The following is an 8,635-nucleotide window of genomic DNA, read 5'->3' on the forward strand; positions in this document are numbered from 1 at the left end:
TCAGGAGCTGCTGAAGTTACACAGCACATCTGGAGGATGACAAAGGGAATATTGGAGAAGAGAAAGACTCACAACCAGTGGACTAACCACTGACTTCTGGCGACCATGCCCCATCAGTGCCCAGCTCTTGCAGGAACAACCTTGCCCAGCCTCTCCTATGTTCCCGCCTACTCGCTGTCAGGTCCAAACTCCTGGCTGGGTAAGGTCTAGGTGAATTGTGCCTGTTGTTGAGGTGCAGTGTGCTGCATAGAGGTACAGAAACAGTCCTGTGAGTCAGCTATGCTGCTGGACCAACTTCCTGCTGGGATGATTGCAGTGGTCTATGGATTCCTGCTTCTTCCGCTCCTGATCCAGGGTGAGACTCCTGCCATGGGGTGGGAGAAAGGCACCAGGGTGAGATCTGTCACATTGTGTAGAGCAGAGTTTGAGCTTGGGAAAGAAAAGGAAAAGGGGCAGGTGGAGATGACAGATGATACTGTTGGATAATTGTACTATTTAAGCATTCAAAATGCTCACGGTGGTGATCAGATAGCTCAGAGAGGCTCATAGATGCTTGAGGTTACAGAAGAGTGAGCCCCAAATGGAAGAGTCTGAGGTGCACTGACATGTGCCAGGCAGAGTCAGGGATTCTGGACATACATTTTCCACCTCTGTGTGTAGGTGCAGTTACAGCTGTAATTGCTACTGACTCTGCTGATGTACTTGTCACTCACACTATCCTCTGTTTCATCCCCAGAAAAGCTTCCTGGCATAGTCCAAGAGGCCCCAGCAAAAGTTCTGGTTCTGGTAGAGCTATACCTCCCCAGAAACACAACATGAAGTTGAGCTAAGATGCCACTGGGTTTCTTTCACCTAGGTATCATTTCTGGGCAAAGGCTTGGCTTGCCTTCTATGACAAAGGGTATGTGCCAAATGCTTACCATAGAGTGGCCCTTCTCAGGAGCTTATGCCACCAGACAACTATATCTAGAAATGTATGTTCCACCTCTGATTCCTCTCACCACAGAACATGCTAGGATAGGCCCTGATGAGCTCTCCTACCCTCTCCTATCTATTCTTCCTTAAGAAGTTCCCCTCACCCTCATCCATGGCCCACTACTACCAAATTCTCTCCCTTATGTGCTCTTCTTCAGGCTCTGGCTAGTGAATCTGAATTAGTAATTCTATGACAACAATTGTTTCTAACAGGAGGAGCTGGTTGTGCAAATGGTGCCATCCAGAAGACTCAGGGTTTTAAATCTCCTAATTCAAGGGTCCCTTTTTGCCTCTACATGGCTCAGGTTCCTCATTCCATTTCATGAGGAGCTTGAAGCAACATGCAGGTAGCTGGCTCTAACAGGAACCTATGAGCAATGTTTATTCTGTACTGTATCAAGTATGCAGCATGAGTGGTTGGTGGCCACAGTGAGGTCCAGGGCCAGAGTTCCCATGTTGCCAAAATCTCTCACACAGACAACATGGAGGTCAGTAGTATGTCTTTAGACTTGGAAAGATATTGAGAAATTGATGTCAGTGTTGTCTATTTGTGGTTGCTAACTTGGCTTCAGCCATACCAGGTGATATGAAAGTTTGTGATTCACAAATAGCTCCTGGAGAGTGCTTAGGGGCAAAAGAGTTACTTTTCTTATAGAACAGGTCGGATATGTGAATTTCTGCAACCTGAAGGTGATACTGAGAGACAGTGGTTTCCAATAGACCTATTATTAGAAGCAATGTCAAAATTGCCAGAGACTGTGGTCCTACCTATGTCTCAAAACACCGAAGGAACAGGAGTTTGAAGCCTACTAAATATGAGCACACATGAAAGGGTCTTCTGTCTTAAGTTAGGGGAAATAAACTAGCATCCGCCTAAACAATTATGATTGTACAAGCCAAGTTGAGGTGGACCATGCGGTGATTTCCAGTGACCTCCTTCTTCTTTGCTCCCCAACATAAGGAGACCAGGGATTTGGTGATGTAATCACAGCTGTGTGGCTCTGTCTTGTGCCCCCCCCCATTTCCTCTTGGCATTTTAGACACTTCCAATGTGAGGTCCTTGAGGATTGGAAATTTCCAGTCCAATATCTCAAGTCCTGCTAGTGCCTTGTCATACTTGTTAGCTTGTTGGAAATGCTGCTTATTCTCCTAATACGTAAGACACAAGCCAAAAGTTACTAGGCCTAAATGATGGTATCAAGTCCAAAGAACCTCAGAGAGCCTACTAGGTAAAAAGGGCAAGTTAATATCCAGTGAAAACAGTGGTATTGTGGCTCAGTCATGCAGGCAGCAAGTACATGAAACCACTTGACCTACAAACTTTGCCAGGCTGAGCTGTGAGTGGCATAGAGCCAACAGGAGCCACAATGTGAGTGGCAGCTGATGGGGCACACCCAACTCTCATGTGCATCTCTCCACTCATAGGCCAGGCCCCAGCCAGCCCCATCAGGACCACACACACCGGGCAGGTTCGGGGCAGCCTTGTCCATGTGAAGGAGAGCAATGTGGAAGTGCACATCTTCCTGGGCATTCCCTTTGCCAAGCCACCTGTAGGACCACTGCGGTTTGCCCCTCCAGAGCCCCCTGAACCTTGGAGTGGTGTGAGGGATGCCACCTCCTACCCAGCCATGTAAGTTCCTGTGTGGTAAGAATCTCTATAGTGGGATGGGCACCCGGCCAGTGCTGTGTTTCTCCCATGTAAGCCCCACAGTCCATTTCCTTCTGCATTGGGGAATTACCATGCCAAATTTTCCAATGAATTTTCTGAAATTTGTTCTGTGGAGCAACTTTCTAGGCTCATTTTTCTGGCTTTGCATATGAACAGTACTACCAACAGGTGCTATAGCACAATGCTATACTTGTGGCATGACTTGGATCATGCCAATTGTTCTCTGACATCTAGGAAGGCATTTCTGGGACAGGTTCACCTGGGTTGTGTGGATAGGACACACCTCCTGGTTCAGCACAGATGCTACAGCTCCCTGAGGAGGGCAGCAGTGGGGGTTCCTTGGAGAAGCCAAGCTCCACAGTCACTGTGCCAACCCAAAGAGCCAGGTGCCACTGGCTGAGGAAAAGCCCATGTGCTTCCAACTGGAGATGTGGTAGAAGGAATGTGGCTCCTTTGGGGTCTGGATTTGGATTTCAGCAAAGTCCCTCTACCCTGTGTAACTCAGCTTCATTCACTCATAGTACAATGGTGTGGTGGCAGCAACCCGGCCAGGCTTTAATTGGCACAGAGAGAAAGTGTAAATATCAATCTTTGCAGCCGATGCTGCTAGGAGAATCTATGAGTCATATTTCCAAGGTCTAGAGGGACAGAAATCTAATGTTCACAAGAACATGAAGGCTTCAGGGAAGTTAGAGCTCCATGCTGGGATGTCCAGCTCTCCAGCTGAAAATTGGTTGGCAGAGACATGAGAGAAGATTCTGTATAAACAGGGCACCAGTTCAGCAGGGGTTCACAGTGGCTGGGTACAAATCTACCTTCAAGGTCAGATTTTTGACCAGGAGACAAATGATGGAATAATTGTCTACTATTTTAACCAGGTGTTTGCAGAATTCTGATCCTATGGTCAATGTCACAATACCACCAATCTCCATGTCTGAAGATTGCCTTTATCTCAACATCTATTCACCTGCCAGTGCCCTGGAGGGTTCTAACCTGCCTGTGAGTATCAGGACTTGGCTGGTGCTGCAAGATTCTTAGTAGTGACAAAGACAGCCTGGGATCTCAGGTAGTATGGAATCTCATGAGATCACGTTCCAAACACCATTTAGCAGGAAGGGTGATTCACCAAGGTAGGGGATACAGAGTCTTAACTGCTCCCAGATGTTAGAGGCCCTTGTTCTTTAGTCAAACAAGAACTCACTTTACAACTTGTGCCCAGAAGACTCAGAAAAGAGCCCAAGTGCCAAACTTTGAGATCACCCAACTTGAGGGGTATCTATTGTGCCAATGCTAGGATGTGATCCTTTGGACTCATACTAAATTAAGACAATCAGGGAAATGCCCCTTTTCTTTCCACGTCAGGTGGACAAAAGAGTTCGGAAAAAATACTCCAGGCTTCTGGCCATTTATTCAGATTGGATGCCTGGAGCAGAACACAACCATAGTGTTTGAACTTGTGGCCTCACCCAAAGACAAGGTCAGGAGGTCCTGAGGGAGTTCTTTCTATGTTGGCAATTGCCTTCAGCCAAAGCCATGGACAGGGTAATGGACACCAGAGGTAGGTCGGGATGGATGGAGCTGTATTGACTTTCCCAGGTGATGGTGTGAATCCATGGTGGTGGACTGGTTACAGGTTTGGCTTCTATCAAAGATGGATCCAGACTGGCAGCCACTGAGGATGTGGTGGTGGTTATTATCCAATACCGCCTGGGAGTCCTGGGCTTCTTCAGGTGAGTGTGGGATTGAGTTGGGTAATGAATGCTAAGCAGAGCCAGGACAGCCCTGTGACCCTTGTCTCTGCCACTTTGCAGCACTGGAGACCAGCATGCCACTGGAAACTGGGGCTACCTGGACCAGGTGGCCGCCCTACACTGGGTCCAACAGAATATCGCCCACTTTGGAGGCAACCCTGGCTGTGTCAGCATTTTTGGCCAGTCTGCAGGTGGCATGAGTGTGTCCTCACATGTCCTGTCCCCCATGTCCCAAGGACTCTTCCATGGTGCCATCATGGAGAGTGGGGTGGCCCTGCTGCCATTGCTCATCTCCAGCTCCTCTAAAGCAGTCGGCTCAGTGAGTGTCCTCAGCTGCCCTGGTCTAGACTCGCTGCATTTCTGCTCACCCTCTGAGCTTCGGGTTCACTGTGCTTCTGGGACAAAAAGGACCATGGAGCTAACATAGAAACTTCTTGGGAATTGCTGAGGGCTCAGGGGTAGACTCCACAGAGGCTGAGGGTTATCGGTAACAAGCAAGTCTACTAATGTCCCATTTGGGCATAACCATGCATTCAGAGCAGATGAACACTCCGGGCAAAGTCTCTGAGCCTTACAAAAGTGGGAACAATTTCACATCTACAGCAATCCACACACTATACCCTAAGAGATCTGGAGGGACTTACATCAATCTGGGTCTGGGAAAATCTCTCTTGCTACTATGATGAATAAGGCAGCCCCTGACTGTTTTCTTCCAGATGGTGGACAACCTGTCTGCTTGTGAGCACGTGGACTCAGAGGCCCTGGTGCACTGCTTGCGGGCCAAGAGTGAAGAGGAAATGCTGGCTATTACCAAGGTCAGGCTGAATGGTGTGGTGAGGGTCTGACAGGGCAACCAGCCCACGCCTCCCTGAGGGAGAAAGGGAGATACAGTGTGAATCACCTAGTCCTAACATTCTGAACGAGTGACTCTAGTTTGTAACCCTGGATATAAAATGAAAACTCTCAGAGGGTAACTCAAGTGTTTGCTGTCTTGGGATGTGTACGGGAGAGAATACTGGGAAGAACTGCGATAGGGTGGAAATAAAAAATGTAGTATTAGAAAATATGTAGTATGTGATCTCAAAATGTGATCATTGATGCCTTCTTAGACCTTCAGGTTCATCCCTGGAGTGGTGGATGGCATCTTCCTACCCAGGCATCCAAAGGAGATGCTGATCTCTGCTGACTTCCACCCTATCCTTAGTATCATTGGTGTCAACACTGATGAGTATTCCTGGGTCATCCCCAGGGTAAGGCTTTGTTCTAACTCTCATTAGTACTCTAGGGAGCTCTTCTGTTATGTGTGTGAGTAGCAAGAGGTACAGGGTGGGACAGGGTATGATACCACACAATTCCACTCTTAAACTCTCTGCCGACCTCTCAGGTCCTGGGACATCTTGACACCATAAAGGGAATAAATAAAAGCACGTTGCCAGCTATTATGCAGAACATGGTAGGACACATGGTAAGGATCTGGATACCTGCACCAATGGATGGGAAACCACAAGGTATTGTTCACACAGTAACCTTCAGGATTACAGGATGGTATATGAATGTGTTTGTGGCAGGGTTACACCAGAGCTTGGCTTTATCCACAGTAAGGTCCAACTCCTATCTCCCTTCCCAGAGGCGGTCTCCTCTCTGCCACTGCACTCCTGCCTAGCCTGACTCTCTCTGATTTTCTTGGCACAGAACTTGCCTGTTGAGTGTGCTCACCTGCTGATGGAAGAGTACATGGGGGACACCGAGGACCCCCAGGCCCTCCAAATCCAGTTCCAAGACATGATGGGAGACTTTATGATTGTGATGCCTGCACTGCAAGTAGCACGTTTTCAGCGTGAGTACATCTGTAGCTGAGCCTGACTGTGCAGTGGGCAACTCAGGGCTGTGCATCCCAGCGCAGCTCTGTGATGTCCAAGTCCCCATCCTTGTGTCTCTTAAGGACCAAGAGCGAAGTACTTGATGTTCCACATGTCAGTAAACTCTCATGGCCACAGTACGGCACAGGCATCACAGGCACGTTACAGAACAGGAAACTTAGATCTTCAGTTACTAGTCCAGGACCACACAGATAGGAAACTCAAGCCATGACTTAATCAAAACTTTTCCCATTGGGGTCACCAGGAAGATGGCAGGAATATACAATTCTTGACATCAAAGCCCATCCTAGAAATCAGAGAATGTATCACTGACTGTGATGAGCACCTTTGGTCTTTGCAAGGCCACCTCCTGTCTGAGGTTTCTCACTTCACACTCCAGATTCCAGCCAGCTTCAGCCTAGCTATCTTATCACCAAAGGTGAGAAAGGACAACTCCAGTTGAGGGGTCACCATGTCCTAATTTGTCTACACTTGCAGGTTCCCATACCCCTGTCTACTTCTATGAGTTCCAGCATCATAAGAACTTGACCTCAAAACCCAGGGCCCCACATGTGAGGGCCGATCATGGGGATGAGGTTGTCTTTGTCTTCGGATCTTCCTTGTATGGCAGCAACCGTGAGTGCTCTTCATTTCCATAAGCTAGAATGGGACACACTATGATACCTGTAGGGTGATTCCTCATGGTCTATGTATGGAGCTGAAGCTCAGAGACAAGCCAAGATCAAGTGTACAAAATCTTACCATTCAAAAAGCTTCAAGTGTTTAGAATTCAAGCCTTTTCCCAAACAACCTTTGCTCCCAACACCTGTCCCCACCTGCAATAAGATGTCAGACATAAGTACAGAATGCATACTTAGAAGTTATAATTGTCCCTAAATGACTGCCAGGGACTGGCAAGGAAGTCCAAGTGCTCTCCAGTCCAGGAATACACACAAGTGTATTCAGCTAGAGACAGGATGAAGAATGGAAGATTGTGCAATGGGAGTGCCTGATCCTGGGTCGGGCAGAGGGAAAGGAGCAGGCCAGGTATGGGGAATCAGACCAGAGTTGCAGGAAGGGTGTAGAATAGAAGTAGGCACCTTTCAATGGCCAAGTCGTGGACCCTTATTCTCTGTGCAGCTGACTTTTCTGAGGAGGAGGAGCTACTGAACAGGAGGATGATGAAGTACTGGGCCAACTTTGCCCGCAATGGGTAAGATAATTCAGCTAACCCTGCCTCCCCAGAATGGGGTCCACCTAGTGGATGCCCTTGTGGCATCCTCATGAGCACTCATGAGCCTTAATTACATGACATCTCTCTCTCTATCTCAAACTCCAGGACTCACTCACATACAGACTGCTTTATAAGGTCAAGTCGATCTCTTCTGCCCCTGAGACCTGAAAGGATGACCACAGTTTTGTGGAAACATCACCACTCACCTCTATGAGGTGGCTCTGATCCATAAGGAACAGACACTAGGGGGAGGGCCTTGTTTTCCCTCATTCCCCCCACTCCTGATTTTTGGGCTGCCTGTCATGACTCTAATGAGGTGATTGGGTCCAGGCTCACAAGGACTCAGAATGACCCTCACCCCTCCTCCTGGGATGGTGTGTCCACAGGAACCCCAACAGCAAGGACCTGCTCCATTGGCCCATGTTTGACCAGAAGGAGCAGTACCTACAACTGGGTATCCATCCTGCTGTGGGCCAGGCCCTGAAGGCCTGCAGGCTGAAGTTCTGGACCAAGACCCTGCCGCAGAAGATCCAGGAGCTCAAAGCGGCTGAGGAGAAGCATGTAGAGCTGTAGTGGTCTATGTTGGAAGGACTGGGCTTGAGTGCAGGTAGGGTCAGCAGGAGGTGCTCAAGTGTTCATCCTCTGTTTATCCAGCCTGCCAGCCACCCAACCAGATGATACTTATGAACAACTGCCTTCATGATGTGCATAACCAACTTGCTTGAGTACTGTCTTGTTAGACACACTCAATAAATTCCCTCTTGTCAATGAAACTGTATTATTCCAGTGGTGCGTCCTGTCCTCCATGCCCCCCTTCTTTATTCATCTCATCTTTTCAACTTCTGTCTGCTCCAATTCCATAGCCCCTCTTCAAATGAAGATGGTCTGAACACTTTACAGGTGAAAATTACATGTATAACCTTCAGCAATGCCCCCCCTTTTCTTACTTCTAAGTAGCCAACAATTAAACCCATTTGATTTCTAAGTTTCTCTAACACACACACACACACACACACACACACACACACACACAAACACACACACACACACACGTGCAGAAAATTTTTTGTTATGGAATTATTTCTATGCAATTAAATTTAACCCCATTCACTCCCATATTGTTTCTTAAAATGTTTCTTTCATCCAA

The 8,635-nt window shown here is 47.9% G+C and overlaps 1 pseudogene; it reads left to right on the forward strand.

Moving 5' to 3' along the window:
* Nucleotides 1–279: 279 nt before the first annotated feature.
* LOC138806973 (pyrethroid hydrolase Ces2e-like) lies at nt 280–8,222 on the forward strand (annotated as a pseudogene).
* Nucleotides 8,223–8,635: the final 413 nt, after the last annotated feature.

This window comes from Dipodomys merriami, unplaced genomic scaffold, assembly GCF_024711535.1.
Source record: "Dipodomys merriami isolate MVZ:Mamm:240054 unplaced genomic scaffold, mDipMer1.0.p SCAF_41, whole genome shotgun sequence".
In the NCBI taxonomy this organism is placed as follows: Eukaryota; Metazoa; Chordata; class Mammalia; order Rodentia; family Heteromyidae; genus Dipodomys; species Dipodomys merriami.